The following is a 19,788-nucleotide window of genomic DNA, read 5'->3' as shown; positions in this document are numbered from 1 at the left end:
TTAGGAAACATTTCGCCACACAGTGGCGAGGCTGAGGGACTGATCATCTTAAACTTCTCCTCTCCTTATACCTTTCTGCTTTGTATCGGACTGATGAAGCCACTGTGTGGCGAAACGTTTCCTAAATAAAGATTCCCATATGCTACATAAGTGTCTCAATCTTCTCATTTTTTATTATTTCTGTTGCTATATCTTGGTGTATGAATTCGTTTTATGCTCTTGAGTCTTGACTTCGTTTTTTTTTTTTAAAACACTTTGATAATAGATTTGTGTGCATCTTTGTAGTCTTTATTTGATGTTCAAATTTCAGATCTTACCTTCACTGACTTGAAACCTTTGTAGTATCTTTCATACTCTTCATCAGTGTAGCACTTAGTCTTCAACATCATTTACCATATTAGCCATTTTTAATTTTAAGTAAACATCTTCACTGCCTGCACTAACATTTCACCTGGTTCTAACATTGTTAAAGATGTTTACTGGTTATAAGTATAATATTTTCAGTTAAGTTGTTTTATAACCTGGCGCTGGCTAGATACCTCGGCAAATTTCCCATAATTTCAATTGCTTATAAAATAAATTTTAATATGGGAGTCCTTCCTGTGAATTGACATTAGTTGGTTCTTCCTTAATGATATGTCAGTAAAGCCATCATCTTGTATAGCAGGTATTGCCTTATTTAAATTCATTTTGTGTTTTGTCAAGTTATAGTAGAATCAAGATTTTTATGTATATGTTTATTGAAAAATGTAGATTCTAATTTGGGCAAAAATTTAATTAGAACAGTCAAAAGCTTTAAGAAAAAAAGGAAGAAAAATGCAGTATGTCATTAATGCACCTCTTTTTTTTCCTAGCATTCATAAAAGCTTGCTGATAGCACTCTAGCAATGGAATTCCACTTCTACAACATCACATACATTCATTCCCATTGTGCCTGGTGGCACACATAGCAAACTCTTATAATATGTTCTTTAGACCTCTTTGTTCCATGGGTTCATAGTGAGGGACACATCACACTTCATATTTTTTGAGAAATAGGTATTATGAATATATATATGCATATTTTTTTCATTATTTGCCAGCATTTTTTCCCAAAGGTCTACTGTACAATGTACAAAATTTATCAGAGCAACTCTCAACACGCCCACTGTCTATATTTAATATTTGAAAAGTAATTATTTATATAAAATGCCTTTTAATCTGTTGAATAAACAGTACAAATATTCAAGTGTTTAATTACATCATTGAGTAATTTGTGTTATAGCTTACACAACAGTTGGCAAATTTAACTTAAGTTCTGATGTTGGCACAAAGTCAACAAGTAGAGAAAAAGACAGATGAAGAGAGAACTTTGTTAAAGTTACTCTGCAATTGTCGTTTTTTTTTGTTCATTCCCTTTTATATGCTAAGAGCTGGTCACTAATTCTGTTGAGGGCCTATGTTGTCTTGATTCTCAGAACTGTAGTATTTGATATTCACAAGTTTACTCCTTTGCCCTTTAATATACACAGGCCAACAAAATTGTATTAAGAAAATACTGTTTGCTGAATCATCACATTGAAAGGTTGCCTGATGTTTGATTTGATCAAATTCCGTTATTGTGGGCAGTGAAGCATAATTGACTGTACGCGAGTGGTTTAACAGTCAAGCTCAATTGTACTTAATAGCTCATGCTATGTTTCTCTTCAATTTAAGGGAAAAGGACAAAATTAATAGGAACAACGAAAACTAAAGCAAAATTTTTATACAATATTAAATTTAATTAATAATGCCAATTTGTCTGTACACTAGTGTATATACAGATATGTAATTTCATTTTTATGTGTGTCATTCACTGTGCTATATAGTATCTCATATATACTACCTATCTATTTCTGTTTTTCTCTGGTGCCTCTGAAGCATAATTTCCATGGTTCTTTATGTATACAGTATTATGAACTATTCACATGCATTCATACGCATGTACATATACAGTATACCTCTATTGGCCAAGTAATGTAGTCAGTCCTGCTTACCAAGCTAGCTCTCTATCTTTCTTTTCATTCATCAGTTTCTGATTTTTTAGTTATCTATATATTTTTTCTACTTCAATAAAAGGAATGATTGCAAGTTTGTTTACTGCTTGAGAAAAGGTGTTTCTGAGACATATCTGATAATGCTGTCCAGCAATACAAGTACATGACCTACATTGCTATGAGCAAGCTTTATTAAGCACTATGTCAATCACTCACACACACATTAGCTAATGAATAAATGCCTAACTCTTCGACAATTATTTACGGGAAAGCTTTAAATGAAATAAAAGAAGAAAAACTATAAAACTGGGATGCTTGAATGTGCATGGATGTAGTGCAGATGAAAGAAAGAGATGATTGCTAATTTTATGAATGAAAAGAAGTTGGATGTCCTAGCTCTAAGCAAAACAAAGCTGAAGAGGGTAGGTGAGTTTCAGTGGGGAGAAGTGAATGGGATTAAGTCAGGAGTATCTGAGAGAGTTAGAGCTAAGGAAAGGGTAACAATAATGTTGAAGGATCAGTTATGAAAGGAGAAGAGGGAATATAATTGTATAAATTCAAGGATTATGTGGATTAAAATAAGGGTTGGATGCAAAAAAATGGGTCATAATAAGTGTGTATGGACCTGGAGAAGAGAGGAGTGTAGAGGAGAGAGAGAAATTTTGGGAGATGTTAAGTGTGTAGGAACTTTTGAACCAAGTGAGATTAATTGTGGTAGGGGACCTAAATGCTAAAGTAGGAGAAACATTTAGAGAGGTAAGTCTGGGGTGCCAGGTGTAAATGATAATGGGGGCCCTTTGATTGAACTTTGTGTAGAAAGGGGTTTGGTTATAGGTAATACATATTTTAAGAAAAAGGGGATAAATAATTATACAAGATATGATGTAGGGCATAATGACAGTAGCTTGTTGGACTACATATTGGTAGATAACACACTGTTGGGTAGACTTCAAGATGTACATGTTTACAGAGGGACCACAGATATATCAGATCACTTCTTAATTGTAGCTACAGTGAGAGTAAAAGGTAGATGGGATGCAAGGAAAATGGAAGCAGCAGGTAAGAGAGAGGTGAAGGTTTATAAGCTAAATGAGGAGGCAGTTAGGGTAAGATATAAACAACTATTGGAGGATAGATGGGCTAGTGAGAGTATAGGTAATGGAGGTTGAAGATGTATGGGGTAGGTTTAAGAATGTAGTGTCATTGTGTTCAGCAGAAGTTTGTGGTTACAGGAAAGTGGGTGTGTGAGGGAACAAGAGTGATTGGTGGAATGATGATGTAAAGAGAGTAGTAAGAGAGAAAAAGTTAGCATATGAGAGGTTTTTACAAAGTAGAAGTGATGCAAGGAGGAAGGAGTATATGGAGAGGACAAGAGAGGTTAAGAGAGTGGTGAAGCAATGTAAAGAAAGAGCAAATAAGAGAGTGAGCGAGATGTTATAAACAAATTTTGTTGAAAATAAGAAAAAGTTTTCGAGTGAGATTAATAAGTTGAGGAAGCTTAGGGAACCAAATAGATTTGATTGTTAAAAATAGAAGAGGAGAGTTATTAAATGGAGAGTTAGAGGTATCGGGAAGATGGGAATATTTTGAGGAATTGTTAACCCTTTCAGGGTCCGTGCCATAGATTTACGGCTTTATGTTCAGGATCCAAACCGTAGATCTACGTCATGAGCTCAGCTCACTCTGATAAGCTGTGAGTAGTAAATTTGGGCCTAGATATGAGAGAATACATTTATGTGGTATGTGTGCACCACATAAAACAAATCCTGCAGCACACAGTGTATAATGAGAGAAAAAATGAGACTGTGATTTTCAATTAAAACAGCAGTGTTTTTCGTATGTTTTTTATAGTTTTATTTGCGATTTCTTGGTCTCATTTGATAGAATGGAAGACATATTACAGAAATAGAGATGACTTTGGTTTTAGCACTGGAAATGGCTTGAAACAGCTCAAAGTAGAGGAAATGTTAAATTTTTGCCGATGTTCAAGAGTAAACAAACGACCTCACACGTCTAATACACGCCAGCTGGTGGGTCTAATATACATTCACAAATGTGGTGATGATATTTATACAATTATTACAATATTGCATAACAGTAAATCTTCTATTTTTTGGTTTGAATAAAAATTCATTATGTGAATAAAAAATCAAAATGAAATTCATTTGTAAAGCCTCAAAACGTAACTAATGAATAGAGAAAATGTTAGTTTAGTGCCAGGAATACCTACATTTGTTTATTCTGGACCCTATTTTGAAATTGGAATATTTTGAACCTTGTGTTAAATTGGCCAAATTACCAATTTCGAATTACTTTATTTTGTAGTTGAAAAAGTTGACTTGGCGATTTCTTGTGCTCAATCAATAGAAAGAAGTAATACTAGTGAAATAGCTAAGAATTTGGTCGACTGGAATAATGTAATTGGCCTAAAATGGGAGTCAAAGCCGGCAAAATTGCCGATTCGTAAATATCGCTGACACATCAAAATTCGCGAGAGCATAATTTCGTCAATTTTCCATCAAATTTCATACTTTTTGTTTTATTACCTTCAGAAAAAGATTCTCTACCATATAAGAAAAAAAAATTATTTTTTGAAAATTCTTGGACCCTGGTGTGCACTTTGAAATTTGGCCTCTGGACCCTGAAAGGGTTAAATGTTGATGAAGATAGGGAAACTGTGATTTTGTGTATAGGGCAAGGGGGAATAACATCTTGTAGGAGTGAGGAAGAGCCAGTTGTGAGTGTGGGGGAAGTTCGTGAGGCAGTGGATAGAATGAAAGGGGGTAAAGCCGCTGGGATTGATGGGATAAAGATAGAAATGTTAAAAGCAGGTGGGGATATAGCTTTGGAGTGGTTGGTGCTTTTATTTAATAAATGTACTCACCTAATTGTGGTTGCAGGGGTTGAGACTCAGCTCCTGGCCCTGGCTCTTCACTGGTTGCTACTAGGTCGTCTCTCTCCTTGCTCCATGAGCTTTATCATACCTCGTCTTAAAACTATGTATGGTTCCTGCCACCACTACATCACTTGCCAGACTATCTATAGGGTAAGGTACCTTAGGATTGGCAGAGAGCATGCATAGTTCCTTTGTATGAAGGCAAAGGGGACAAAAAAAAAAATGCAAAAATTATAGGGGAATAAGTCTGTTGAGTATACCTGGTAAAGTGTATGGGAGAGTTATTGAAAGAATTAAGAGTAATATGGAGAATAGGATAGCAGATGAACAAGGAGGCTTTAGGAAGGGTAGAGGGTGTGTAGACCAAGTGTTTACAGTGAAACATATAGGTGAACAGTATCTAGATAAGGGTGAAAAGATTTTTGTGGCATTTATGGATTTGGAAAAGGCATATGACAAGGTGGATAGGGGGGCAATGTGGCAGATGTTGCAGATGTATGGAATAGGAGGTAAGTTATTGAAAGCAGTGAAAAGTTTTTACGAGGATAGTGAGGCTCAAGTTAGAGTATGAAGGAGAGAGGGAGATTATTTCCCAGTAAAAGTAGGCCTTAGACAAGGATGTGTGATGTCACCATGGTTGTTCAATATATTTATAGATGGGGTTGTAAGAGAAGTGAATGCTCAGGTGTTGGCAAGAGGTTTGGGGTTAAAAGATAAAGAATCTAAGACAAAGTGGAAGTTGTCACAGTTGCTCTTTGCTGATGACACACTGCTTTAGGGAGATTCCAAAGAGAAGTTGCAAAGGTTGGTGGATGAGTTAGGTAGGGTATGTAAGAGAAGAAAATTGAACATGAATATAGGAAAGAGTAAGGTGATGAGGAGAACAAAAAAATTAGGTAATGAAAGATTGGATATCAGGTTGGAGGGAAAGAATATGGAGGAGATGAATGTATTCAGATATTTAGGAGTGAATGTGTCAGCAGAGGGGTCTATGAAAGATGAGGTGAATCATAGAACTGACGAGAGGAAAGAGGTAAGTGGTGCACTGAGGAGTCTGTGGAGACAAAGAACTTTATCCATGAAAGCAAAGAGGGGAATGTATGGGTGTGAGGCATGGGTTGTGAATGTTGCAACAAGAACAAGGCTGGACGCAGTGGAGATGTCATGTCTGAAGGAAATGTGCGGTGTGAATATAATGCAGAGAATCCATAGTTTGGAGATTAGGGGGAGATGTGGGATTACCAAAACTATTATCCAGAGGGCTGAGGAGGGGTTATTGAGATGGTTTGGACATGTAGAGAGGATGGAACGAAATAGAATGACCTGGAGAGTATATAAATCTGTAGTGGAGGGAAGGAGGGGTAGGGGGACAGCCTAGGAAAGGTTGGAGGGAGGAGGTAAAGGAGGTTTTGTGTGCGAGAGGCTTGGACCTCCAGCAAGCATGCATGAGTGTGTTAGAAGTGAATGGAAACAAATGGCTTTCAGGACTTGACATGCTGTTGGAGTGTAAGCAAGGTAACATTTATGAAGGGATTCAGGGAAACCGGCAGGCCAGACTTGAGTCCTGGAGATGGGAAGTACAGTATCTGCACTCTGAAGGAGGGGTGTTAATGTTGCAGTTTTATACCTGTAGTGTAAGCATGCCTCTGGCAAGACAGTGATAGAGTAAATGATGAAAGTTTTTCTTTTTTGGGCCACCCTGCCTTGGTGGGAAATGGCCAATGTGTTAATAAAAAAATATATATAAAGGGAATTGCCAATACATCCCTGTCTTCAGGCAGTTCCTGATTACCTAAGCTGTGGTGCTTGCTGGATAAGTAATAGTGTAAGATACTGACATGATAGTAAAGAAACAAATTCACTTACAGTAGACCATCAGATAACATGGTAGTTATATTCCTGAAAATGGTGTGTAATCAAAAATGTGTAAATCAAACTGAAGAGCACATGGGAAAAATAGGATTACATTTAATATTAGACCACACAAAAAAGTCAACTAAATTTTTTGTAGATCTCAGAATTGTAAAAAAAAAAAAAAAAAAAATTATGATAATAATGTAATTGAAAGTCAATGTGGTACTGTGCATCAAAGATACTGCAATTGCATCTCTGCTATCAGAGATACTTTATTGTTTGGTTGCCTTACTTGTTGCAACTGTATGGAAGTTATAAAGGAAGGGTTAGAGTAGTTGGGGTGTACACGAGGAGTTAGAGCAGCTGGGGTGAGTGGGTTGGGTGGGAGACTTGAGGGGTGGGGATTGGGCAACTACTGTTGTGAGAGGTGAAGACTGAACAGTGGAGGGGTGGGGACAGGAGCTGGAGGCTGGTGTTGGGAGGTAGAGGATGCTGGGAAGTGGATGGGTATGGGAGGGGGATGGAGTCTGAAAGCAATGAGGCAGTGTGATGGTGACCATGTGGGTGGGAGTGTCAGTGGCCCAGTGAGGGTGGTGGCATGGGTAGTGATGTGGGTGGTGGGTGAGTGTGTGATTGTTGGTTTGAGCAGTAATGAGGGTGGTGGGTGGCAGGCTGTGTGGGCTTGAAGGTGTAGGGAAGGGGTGGTGTGAGAGAAAGCATGGGAGTGGGGTCATATGGGTATGAAACTGTAGGGAGGTTGTGTGGGTGGAAGGTGTGGTTGTTGGTGGTCCAGTGTGGGTTGTGATTAGGTGATAGATGTTTGGGCAAGGTGTGGCCTTCAGGTAGTGGGGAAATGGTGTAGGGGTAGGCATGTGATGTGGGGGGAATTTTATGGGTGTGTGGTATGGGGGGCAGGTTGTTGGTTGGAATGGTGTGGGTGAGGGTGTGTGGCCATGGGGAAATTCTAGGGGTGGGTGGTATGGGTGGGGGTTTTAGGCAGTATGGGCAAGGTTGCTGGGTGTGCAGCAAGGGCATGTGGCTAGAGGGAAGGAGGTTGAATGTGCAGTTGCTGTAGGCAGAGGTGTGGGGCCGAGATATGGTACCAGACATGTATGAACGTAGCATGAGGTATGGTTATTAGATATACATATATGAATGGAGTGCCGAGCCTCACTGCCAGGCCCTATAACCCTTTCCTTCTCACACACTTGCACCTACCTCTCTTCCAAACACTTTTTTCTGCCTGCATATCCTTACCCATCTGCCTCTACCCATCCTTGCACCAGTGTCTATCTGACCATTTGCTTAGTGCCACATGGGATGGACAACAGGTGAAGGGAATATGGGACAGCAGTCACAGCATGCACCTGCTGGCCACTCTCAACCCTTCACTCATCCTTTTTCACCCAGTACCTTGTCCTCACCCACTAGCTCATGTGCTTCCACCTACTAGCCCATAAGACAATGGACTTGCCCTGAGACTATCTGTAAGGAGGGGAAAGACTGCAGAACATGTCATATGTTTCCCTACATGTATTCCACCATGTAAACCAATTTTTACAGAATGCACACCAAAACTTGGCCACAATTTTACAAAAGTCTTCAAAAGAAAAATGTTAACAGATCACACGCTATCCAACGGTCTACTATTTATAGAATTGTTTATTGATGATGTTTTGACCATGCAGTGGGCTTTATGAAGCCCACTGCATGGTCAAAATGTTGTCAATAGAGGATGCATATATTGTACTGTAATTACATTTGTGTTTCTACCACTGTGGTACTTACATTAGACTGCAAACCGACTGATCAAGCCATTAACCAGATTGCCTGATCAAGCCATTAACCAGAATGCCTGATCAAGCCATTAACCAGAATGCCTGATCAAGCCATTAACCAGATTGCTAGATGTAGGATCAGGCTGTGGGGGTAATTGTCTCTGGAGTCATAAATATCTATTTAGGTAGTCAACAGTGCTGTACTAGGTAGTGTGGAAGATTTCACTCTTTATTAAAATGTTTCAAAAAATATGTAAGCTGAGGCAAGACAGATAGATGAGACAACAGGCATGATATGAATTTTACTGTAAATGGCATCTCCACATGACAAAATGCATCTGTGGAAACATAATTTAAGTGTGACAGGGTACAGGAATGTTGCAATTAGTTTCAGAGAATTGACATCTCAAAACTTAATTGTTAATATTTTTTTTTACAAGTAAAGAAAGTATCAACATAAAAAGTAAGAATTATTCTGTTGTCAGGTTTAACTTTGTTTACTTTGCTATAAAGACCTTTGAAATGTTTATGTAAATCTCAAAAAATATTTAGTGTTCTGTATATCTCTACATTTTTACATTTTTCTCTGTATATTGTATCTATGTCTCACTCTCACTCATATTCATGCACTCATCCACTCACTGTTATGAGTGACTACATTCTAGGTAAAATGTTTTGTTATCTTTACAGAAAAAACACCCTCAGGAAGATTCAAAGTCACACAGTAGCTTAAATCACTCACAATAATACAAAATGTTAAACAATTAGGAGCAGTTTTCATTCTGTGTGTTCATGAGATAAGGATAAGTAGAACACAGATTTACTCAAATAAACTTGTAATTAATCCAACTAAAACAATTTTTATGCCATTAACTAGGCATAAACATAACCTCACATATCATCATTCACCTCAGGCTACCAGTGATAGCCAAGATGAGTTGCTCCACAGCTAACACTAGCATACACACCACAGCACCTACACCATGCTCTTACACTTTAAAACATTCACTAAAAGTTAACTTTTGTAATTCAGAAGATGTTGCATAGTGTATCAATTAACAGTGGTTGTAGAGACCAATGTACCACTCAAAATGCCACCCAATGTATTGCTCAACTTACCACCCAGCATGTCACACAGTGTACCAGAGATCTTAAAGAGTGCAGACATGCTCCATTGCATAAAGGAGGCAATATAGCATTAGCCAAAAATTACAAACTAGAAGCCCTAACAACCCATATCATAAAAGTCTTCGAAAGAGTGATGAGGTGCCAAATCACAAATTTTGTGGAACAGCACAATTTGCACAACCCAAACTGGGAGATCATGCTTGTCACAACTGATAAACCACTATGACAGAATTACGGAGGCATTGAAAGAAAATTAAAATGCAGATGTGGTATACATGTACACAAATTTTGCTAAGGTGTTTGACAAATGCAATCAAGGGTTAAGTGCACACAAAATGAGGGCCATAGACATACATACAGTGGACTCCCAGATTTTGTAGTTGTCGGATTTCATAATATTCGGAAGTAGTAAAAATTTTTCGTCAGAATATTGGCTCAGTGATCGCCATTTAGCTTGGTAATAGTCATTCGCCCCAAATGGGTCCGATTGGCCTGACACCATTTACAGTCAGTGTGTTTGTTTATCAGCCAGTGAGCACTATCCCACGCATTCATACAATACATCTCATAATATTGCATTCATTTTAGTGCTTGCAACTGCTAAATAAGCCACCATGGGCCAAAAGAAAGCTCCTAGTGCCAGCCCTTTGGTAAAGAAAGCGATAAACATGATAGAATTCAAGAAAGAACACACCAGCCAGGGTACTTCCCCCACACACACCAGCCAGGGCACTTCCCCACACACACACACCAGCCAGGGTACTTCCCTGCACACACCAGCCAGGGTACTTCCCCAAACACCAGCCAGGGTACTTCCCCACACACACCAGTCAGGGTACTTCCCCACACACCAGCCAGGGCACTTCCCTACACACTAGCCAGGGTACTTCCCCACACACACGATTTGATTTGAGTGGGACTTGCGCATGAGTGAATAGAATTATCAAAGCTTATTGCTTGGGAAGCTTTGAAAATTGGGTTGGGAAAATATGATTCTGTTAGTGGGATGGTTTGTGAAGGACCTGCCTAGTATGGGCCAACAGATCTGCTACTGTAAAGGGGAATGTAGGCAGATGGATTTTCAACTTTGTGACAGAGAGAGGAGTAGTAGTTAACAGCAAAAATCAAACATTAGCAAGATAAGCGCTCAGTACCCCAAAGCACTGTCCTGGCACCTCATCTGTTTCTTAAACTGGTAACATAGATGAAAACACCTGCCACAGCTTTGTATCATCATTTGTGGATGACACCAAAATAAGTATGTAAGTCATGACAGTAGAAGATATGGAAAAATTACAGAAAGATGTAAATAGGGCTGTCTGTAAGTAGTGGAGAACAACATGACATTCAGTATTTATAATTTCCAGTTGTTTAGACATGGAAAGAATGAAGATTTCAAAAGGGACACAAAAGTCAAGAGGATCATCAAATAGAATGAAAGGAACATGTGAAAGACCTGGGAGTAATTATGTCAGTTGACCTTTCAAAGAATACAATAAGGCAAGTGTCACAACAGCCAGGAAAATGTTAGGGTGGAAAATGAGAACTTTCAGCAGAAGGGAAATAGTACCAACAGTGACACTATTCACATTGCTTGTGCTCTCTCGTTTGGAGAAGATATCGGAACTGGAATGGATACAGAGATCATTAAAGCCCACATAAAGCCAATAAAGCATGCCAGGAATTCTTCAAAGTCCTAAATATGTACTCACAGGGGTGGAGGAGAGAGAGATACATGATGATATATATGTGGAAAGTAGTTGGAGATCTAGTCCCAAATTTTTACACTACCATAAAAACATACTGGAGTGAGAAATATGGGAGGAAGTGCAAAATAAACCCAGTGAAAAGAAGAGGCACAGTAGGCACAATAAGAGAACATTATATCAATATCCATAGTCCCAGACTATTCAAGATCTTACCAGAAGATATCAGAAACACTGCTGGGATGAGTGTAAGTCTTCAAAAAGAAATTGGACAAGGATCTCCACCAAGTGCCAGATCAACCAGGCTGGGATGGATAGGGCCACTAGCAGCAATAGCCTAGTTGACCAGGCAAGCACCAGATAAGCCTGGCCCAGGGTCTGGCTCTGTAAGTAGAAAAACTCACAAAACTCATCAAAGGTGTATGAAAGGTACACATATATCTAATGAGTATGTTTTTTTGACTGAAAACACTAAACTTTAAGTTTATTGGGCTAAACCTGTAATCTATAGAGCCAAGAATTTTAAAGCACTTTACTGCTCTTCTGAAACACCTTGATACTCATTACAAAACCATATTAACACAGTCTTGATTATTAGCATGTTACAGAATAATAATTGCATCTTAAATACTGTATATGTAGTTATTGAATATCTTCATAGTAACTAATGCAGTTAATTATAACTTGCAGAGTTATAAATCTGTGGATGATTGGGTTTTAGACTGAATGCAACCCAGGATCACCCTGGGTATATATTCATACCCACTATAATAAACTAATATTATTTTTGCATATTAAACATTTGCAGCTTCTTTGATACACATGCACACACGCACACATGCACACACACACATGAGGAACTTCCTGCAGGAGGTTCAGTAGGACAGAGAATTGGCAGGGAAGTCAGTAAATGAAATGATGGAATATGTAACAACAAAATGCAGGGAGGCAGAGGAAAGGTTTGTTCCCAAGGGCAATAGAAATAATGGGAAGATCAAAGCGAGTCCTTGGTTTACCCGAAGGTGTAGGGAGGCAAAAACTACGTGCAACAGAGAATGGAAAAGATACAGGAGGCAAAGGACCCAGGAAAATAGAGAGACTAGTCAAAGAGAAAGAAACGAGTATGCACAGATAAGGAGAGAGACCCAGCGACGTATGAAAACAACATAGCATCAAAAGCGAAGTCTGACCAAAAACTGCTGTATAGCCACATTAGGAGGAAGATAACAGTCAAAGACCAAGTGATCAGGCTGAGGAAAGAAGGTGGGGAACTCACCAGAAGCAATCAAGAGGTATGTGAGGAACTCAACAAGAGAATTAAGGAAGTATTTACAGTGGAGACAGGAAGGCCTCTGGGTGGACAGAACAGAAGGGGACGCCAACACGGAATATACCAACAAGTGTTAGATGACATACACACAACTAAGGAGGAGGTGAAGAAGCTGCTAAGGGACCTTGATTCCTCAAAGGCAATGGGACCAGACAACATCTCCCCATGGGTCCTTAGAGAGGGAGCAGAAATGCTGTGTGTGCCACTAACCACAATCTTCAACACATCTCTTGAAACTGGGCAACTACCTGAGGTACGGAAGACGGCAAATGTAGTACCGATATTTAAAAAAGGAGACAGAGAAGAGGCACTAAACTATAGACCAGTGTCACTGACGTGCATAATATGCAAAATAATGGAGAAGATTATCAGGAGGAGAGTGGTGGAACAACTGGAACGGAACAAGAGTATAAACGCCAACCAGCATGGTTTTATGGAAGGCAAATCCTGTGTCACAAGCCTACTGGAGTTTTATGATAAAGTAACAGAAGTAAGACATGAGAGAGAGGGGTGGGTTGATTGCATCTTCTTGGACTGCAAGAAGGCCTTCGAAATAGTTCTTCACAGGAGATTAGTGCAGAAGCTAGAGGATCAGGTGCATATAATAGGAAGGGTGCTGCAATGCGTCAGAGAATACCTGACAGGGAGGCAACAGCGAGTCATGGTACGTGATGAGGTATCACAGTGAGTACCTGTGACGAGCGGTGTCCCACAGGGGTCGGTCCTAGGACTAGTGCTATTTTTGGTATATGTGAATGACATGATGGAAGGGATAGACTCAGAGGTGTCCCTGTTTGCAGGAGATGGGAAGTTAATGAGGAGAATTAAATCAGATGAGGACCAGGCAGGACTTCAAAGAAACCTGGACAGGCTGGACATGTGGTCCAGCAACTGGCTTCTCGAATTCAACCCTGCCAAATGCAAAGTCATGAGGTCGGAGAAGGGCAAAGAAGTGCGCAGACAGAGCATAAGCTAGGTGGCCAAAGACTGCAAACCTCGCTCAAGGAGAAAGATCTTGGGGTGAGTATAACACCGAGCACATCTCTGGAAGCACACATCAACCAGATAACTGCTGCAGCCTATGGGCACCTGGCAAACCTGAGAATAGTGTTCCGATACCTAAGTAAGGAATCTTTCAAGACACTGTACACCGTGTACGTCAGGCTCATACTGCAGTGTGCAGCACCAGTTTGAAACCTGCACCGGGTCAAGCACGTTAAGAAATTAGAGAAAGTGCAAAGGTTTGCGACAAGGTTAGTTCCAGAGCTAAGGGGAATGTCCTATGAAGAAAGGTTAAGGGAAATCAGGCTGATGACACTGTAGGACAGGAGGGTTAGGGAAGACATGATAATGACATACAAAATACTGCGTGGAATAGACAAGGTGGACAGAGACAAGATGTTCCAGAGAGGGGACACAGAAACAAGGGGTCACTCTTGGAAGTTGAAGACTCAGATGAGTCACAGGGATGTTAGGAAGTATTTCTTCAGTCATAGAGTGGTTAGGAAGTGGAACAGTCTGGCGAGTGATGTAGTGGAGGCAGGAACCATACATAGCTTTAAGACGAGGTATGATAAAGCTCATGGAGCAGGGAGAGAGAGGACCTAGTAGGACTCAGTGAAGAGGCAGGGCCAAGAGCTGAGTCTCGACCCCTGCAACCACAATTAGGTGAGTACACATGCATGCATGCACATATACACACACACACACACACACACACACACACACACACACACACACACACACACACACACACACACACACACAAAATACATACATATTCATTCTGTCTCTCTTTCCATACCCCTCATCCTTCTCTTCCTCCCTTCCTCCCACACTCCTCATCCAGCCACCCATCCTCTTATTCTGTTTGTTTAAAGTTTATAAATACCTCTTAATATCTGTGAGTAAAGTACATAATCATGTTTTTATTGAAGGCATCATGCACTTGCCAACTTTGTTATGCCAGCAGTTAGCAAGTGATTGTATCTGCCAGGGAGCACACATCATTCATGAAGCAAGCACCTTCCTGCCATACCCTCCCTTCCTCCCTCCCTCCCTCCCTTCCTTCCTTCCTTCCTCTCCCTTTCCCTCTCCTTTTGGAACACTAAGCTCTGGCGTCCCTGGCAGCTCAGCGCGCCTCACCTCGATACACCGACTTCAACACAATACCAGCCCCATCTAGAGGTTGGTTTCCTCTTTATTTTACAATTTTCCACATGTGTGGGTCTTAGGTTAAAATTTCGTGAAGACTCTACTCAGTCGACTTTGGCCATTAATTATAGTTTGAATTGTAAACCATTGTGTTAATTTTGCAGTTGTGATAATAAATTTTGATCTACAAACTGTAGAAAATGTAGCTAAACTTGACAAAACCCACCAGACCTAGCCTAAAATAATCTAGCATTACATAATATCCCCCAAAATAATAATTTACATAAGAAATTCTTATATCCCAGTGTTACATAGGTTGTTTGTAATATAAAATGTTCCTTCAAGAAGTAATCAGTAGCCTTAGTGAAGGGCATTGTTCTGTATTTTTTTTTTTTTTGCTGGGTAAAAAAAAAATTGTCTAGAATTATTACTTTTTTTTTTTTTGCTGACAGTGGGTTGGCCCTTGGTGGGGTTGGTAGCTATCTATGAACCTGCTATGATCCTGGTAACAGAGAACACTGCTATGATCTTGGTAACAGTGAATTGTAGAGTGACTATATTTGTGTGATAAACCCACATTTCCAGAAACAGTTGAAAAGAGCTGTTAAAATGCAAATATTTTAGTGAGCTTATGACAACAAATGAGGGGAATGTATGAGAGTATAGCTATACTAATGCTCTTATATGAGTGTGAAACATGGGTGGTGAATGTTGCAACAAGGAGAAAGCTGGAGGCAGTGGAGATGTCATGTCTGAGGGCAGTATGTGGTGTGAATATAATGCAGAGAATTCGTAGTTTGGAAATTAAGAGGAGGTGCGGGATTACCAAAACTATTATCCAGAGGGCTAAGGAAGGATTGTTGAGGAGGTTCGGACATATAGAGAGAATGGAACAAAATAGAATGACTTTGAGAGTATATAAATCTGTAGTGGAGGGAAGGCCTAGGAAAGGTTGGAAGGAGGAGGTAAAGGAGGTTTTGTATGTGAGGGGCTTGGACTTCAAGCAAGCATGCATGAGCATGTTAGATAGGAGTGAATGGAGACAAATGGTTTTTAGGACTTGACATGCTGTTGGAGTGTGAGCAAAGTAACATTTATGAAGGGATTCAGGGAAACCGGCAGGCCGGACTTGAGTCCTGGAGATGGGAAGTACAGTGCCTGCACTCTGAAGGAAGGGTGTTAATGTTGCAGTATTATAATGAGTGTAAGTGTACCTCTAGCAAGACAGTGATGGAGTGACTGATGGTGAAAGTTTTTGTTTTTGGGGCCACCCTGCCTTGGTGGGAAACAGCTGATGTGTTAAGAAAAATAGTAATAAAAAAAATAACATCTTGTTACTCTGCTAACTAAAAATTGAGAAAATAAAAGCTAGACTGGAGTACACAGTAAACTGGAATCACACTGTGGGATACTTACAGTGGAACCTCAAAAATCGAACGTATCAAATATCGAACGTTTCGAAAATAAGACCATTTTTTCGGACAAACTGTGTCCCTATTATCGAACGTGCCCCTAGTTTCAGACCGCTCTGTCCGCGTCCCCGCACAGGCGCCGTGAGCAGTCTAGCTTTGTTTATGCTTGAGTGAACACTAACCTGCGCTCTCATTCACACATTTTACGATTATTTTGTTGTGTTTAGTGCTTGTGGGACTGTGAAATAAGCTGCCATGGGCCCAAAGAAACTTGCTAGTGGTACCCCTGTGGTAAAGTAAGTGAGAAACACCATAGATGTGAAGAAGGAAATAATACAGAAGTATGAGAGGGGTGTGAGACTTGTTGAGCTTGCCAGGATGTATGGGAAAAACAAGTTGACCATCGGTTCTATCCTGTCAAAGAAAGAACAAATCAAGGAAGCTGATGTTGCGAAAGGTGTTAATATGCTAACTAAAAAAAGACCACAAATAGTTGAAGAGGTTGAGTTGTTGTTGCTGGTGTGGATCAAGGATAAAGAGATTGCAGGTGATAGTGTTTCAGAGATGATTATTTGCGAAAAGGCAAGGAAGTTGCATGCCGATCTGGTACAGAAAACTCCTGGAACCAGTGCTGATAGTGAATTTAAGGCCAGCAGAGGCTGGTTTGACAGATTTAAGAAGCGTAGTGGCATACACAATGTTGTAAGACATGGTGAGGCAGCCAGTTCAGACAGGACTTCAGTTTTATAAAAGTGAAGTTCTTGCCTCCTAACACCACTCCTCTCCTCCAGCCCATGGACCAGCAGGTCATTTCTAACTTCAAAAAACTCTACACAAAAGCAGTGTTTGAAAAGTGCTTTGAAGTGACCACAGACACTAAGTTGACCCTAAGAGAGTTTTGGAGAAATAACTTCAACATCTACAACTCTATAAGCCTTATAGGTAAGGCTTGGGAGGGAGTGACTTCCAGGACTTTGAACTCTGCTTGGAGACAATTGTGGCCAGATTGTATCCAAAAGAGAGGGATTTTGAAGGATTTGAGGCTGACCCTGACCCAGCTGACCCTCTGCCTGTTGTGGACTCTATTGTGACATTGGGGAACACCCTGGGGTTGGAGGTGAGTGGTGAGGATGTGGAAGAGTTGGTGGAGGACCACAGGGAAGAGCTAACCACTGAAGAGCTGCAAGAGCTACATCTGGAGCAGTATCAGACCACAGCTGAGGAACTTGCTTCAGAGGAGGTGGAAGAGGGAGTGGATGAGGTGCCTTCTTAAAAGATTAAGATTTGTGCCAAGCGGAATGATGTCCAAATGTTTGTGCAGAAGTACCACCCTGAACAAGCTGAAACAAGCCATCTTTGCAACAAGTTCAGTGACAGAACCATGTCCCATTTTAGGGAAATGTTAAAGAGGCACCTGAAACAGAGGACTGTGGACAGTTATTTTGTGAGACAGGGGTCCAGTGACTCTCAAGCCGGTCCTAGTGGCATTAAAAGACAGAGAAGGGAAGTAACCCCAGAGAGGGCTTTACCTGAAGTCCTCATGGAGGGGGATTCTCCTTCCAAACACTAACCCCAACTCCCTCTCTCCTCCTCCCTATCTTCCAGATGCCATCACCAATCTTCAATAAAGGTAAGTAAAAATGTTATTTTATATGTACGTATTTATTATTTTTTTTTTTATTATCACACCGGCCGATTCCCACCAAGGCAGGGTGGCCCGAAAAAGAAAAACTTTCACCATCATTCACTCCATCACTGTCTTGCCAGAAGGGTGCTTTACATTACAGTTTTTAAACTGCAACATTAACACCCCTCCTTCAGAGTGCAGGCACTGTACTTCCCATCTCCAGGACTCAAGTCCGGCCTGCCGGTTTCCCTGAATCCCTTCATAAATGTTACTTTGCTCACACTCCAACAGCACGTCAAGTATTAAAAACCATTTGTCTCCATTCACTCCTATCAAACACGCTCACGCATGCCTGCTGGAAGTCCAAGCCCCTCGCACACAAAACCTCCTTTACCCCCTCCCTCCAACCCTTCCTAGGCCGACCCCTACCCCGCCTTCCTTCCACTACAGACTGATACACTCTTGAAGTCATTCTGTTTCGCTCCATTCTCTCTACATGTCCGAACCACCTCAACAACCCTTCCTCAGCCCTCTGGACAACAGTTTTGGCAATCCCGCACCTCCTCCTAACTTCCAAACTACGAATTCTCTGCATTATATTCACACCACACATTGCCCTCAGACATGACATCTCCACTGCCTCCAGCCTTCTCCTCGCTGCAACATTCATCACCCACGCTTCACACCCATATAAGAGCGTTGGTAAAACTATACTCTCATACATTCCCCTCTTTGCCTCCAAGGACAAAGTTCTTTGTCTCCACAGACTCCTAAGTGCACCACTCACTCTTTTTCCCTCATCAATTCTATGATTCACCTCATCTTTCATAGACCCATCCGCTGACACGTCCACTCCCAAATATCTGAATACGTTCACCTCCTCCATACTCTCTCCCTCCAATCTGATATTCAATCTTTCATCACCTAATCTTTTTGTTATCCTCATAACCTTACTCTTTCCTGTATTCACCTTTAATTTTCTTCTTTTGCACACCCTACCAAATTCATCCACCAATCTCTGCAACTTCTCTTCAGAATCTCCCAAGATCACAGTGTCATCAGCAAAGAGCAGCTGTGACAACTCCCACTTTGTGTGTGATTCTTTTAACTCCACGCCTCTTGCCAAGACCCTCGCATTTACTTCTCTTACAACCCCATCTATAAATATATTAAACAACCACGGTGACATCACACATCCTTGTCTAAGGCCTACTTTTACTGGGAAAAAATTTCCCTCTTTCCTACATACTCTAACTTGAGCCTCACTATCCTCGTAAAAACTCTTCACTGCTTTCAGTAACCTACCTCCTACACCATACACTTGCAACATCTGCCACATTGCCCCCCTATCCACCCTGTCATACGCCTTTTCCAAATCCATAAATGCCACAAAGACCTCTTTAGCCTTATCTAAATACTGTTCACTTATATGTTTCACTGTAAACACCTGGTCCACACACACCCTACCTTTCCTAAAGCCTCCTTGTTCATCTGCTATCCTATTCTCCGTCTTACTCTTAATTCTTTCAATTATAACTCTACCATACACTTTACCAGGTACACTCAACAGACTTATCCCCCTATAATTTTTGCACTCTCTTTTATCCCCTTTGCCTTTATACAAAGGAACTATGCATGCTCTCTGCCAATCCCTAGGTACCTTACCCTCTTCCATACATTTATTAAATAATTGTACCAACCACTCCAAAACTATATCCCCACCTGCTTTTAACATTTCTATCTTTATCCCATCAATCCCGGCTGCCTTACCCCCTTTCATTTTACCTACTGCCTCACGAACTTCCCCCACACTCACAACTGGCTCTTCCTCACTCCTACAAGATGTTATTCCTCCTTGCCCTATACACGAAATCACAGCTTCCCTATC

At 40.6% G+C, this 19,788-nt stretch overlaps 1 protein-coding gene across 7 annotated transcripts in view; it reads left to right on the top strand.

Annotated features, from left to right (window-relative positions):
- The window catches only part of nmo (serine/threonine-protein kinase nemo), a 758,381-nt gene that overhangs the window by 677,057 nt on the left and 61,536 nt on the right, over positions 1-19,788 (top strand). For 2 of the 7 annotated variants that reach the window (XR_011391085.1, XR_011391090.1), the window contains one exon: positions 14,677-14,894. The exons of 4 other annotated variants lie outside the window; for them this stretch is intronic. The gene's annotated coding sequence lies outside the window, so the exon portion shown is untranslated. The remainder of the gene's footprint in view (positions 1-14,676; positions 14,895-19,788) is intronic. One more of the 7 variants, XR_011391086.1, reaches the window with a different exon arrangement.

The sequence above is a fragment of the Cherax quadricarinatus genome, chromosome 6 (genome assembly GCF_038502225.1).
Source record: "Cherax quadricarinatus isolate ZL_2023a chromosome 6, ASM3850222v1, whole genome shotgun sequence".
NCBI lineage: Eukaryota > Metazoa > Arthropoda > Malacostraca > Decapoda > Parastacidae > Cherax > Cherax quadricarinatus.
The sequence above is the reverse complement of the archived record's forward strand: the minus strand, read 5'-3'. Positions and strand labels throughout refer to the sequence as shown.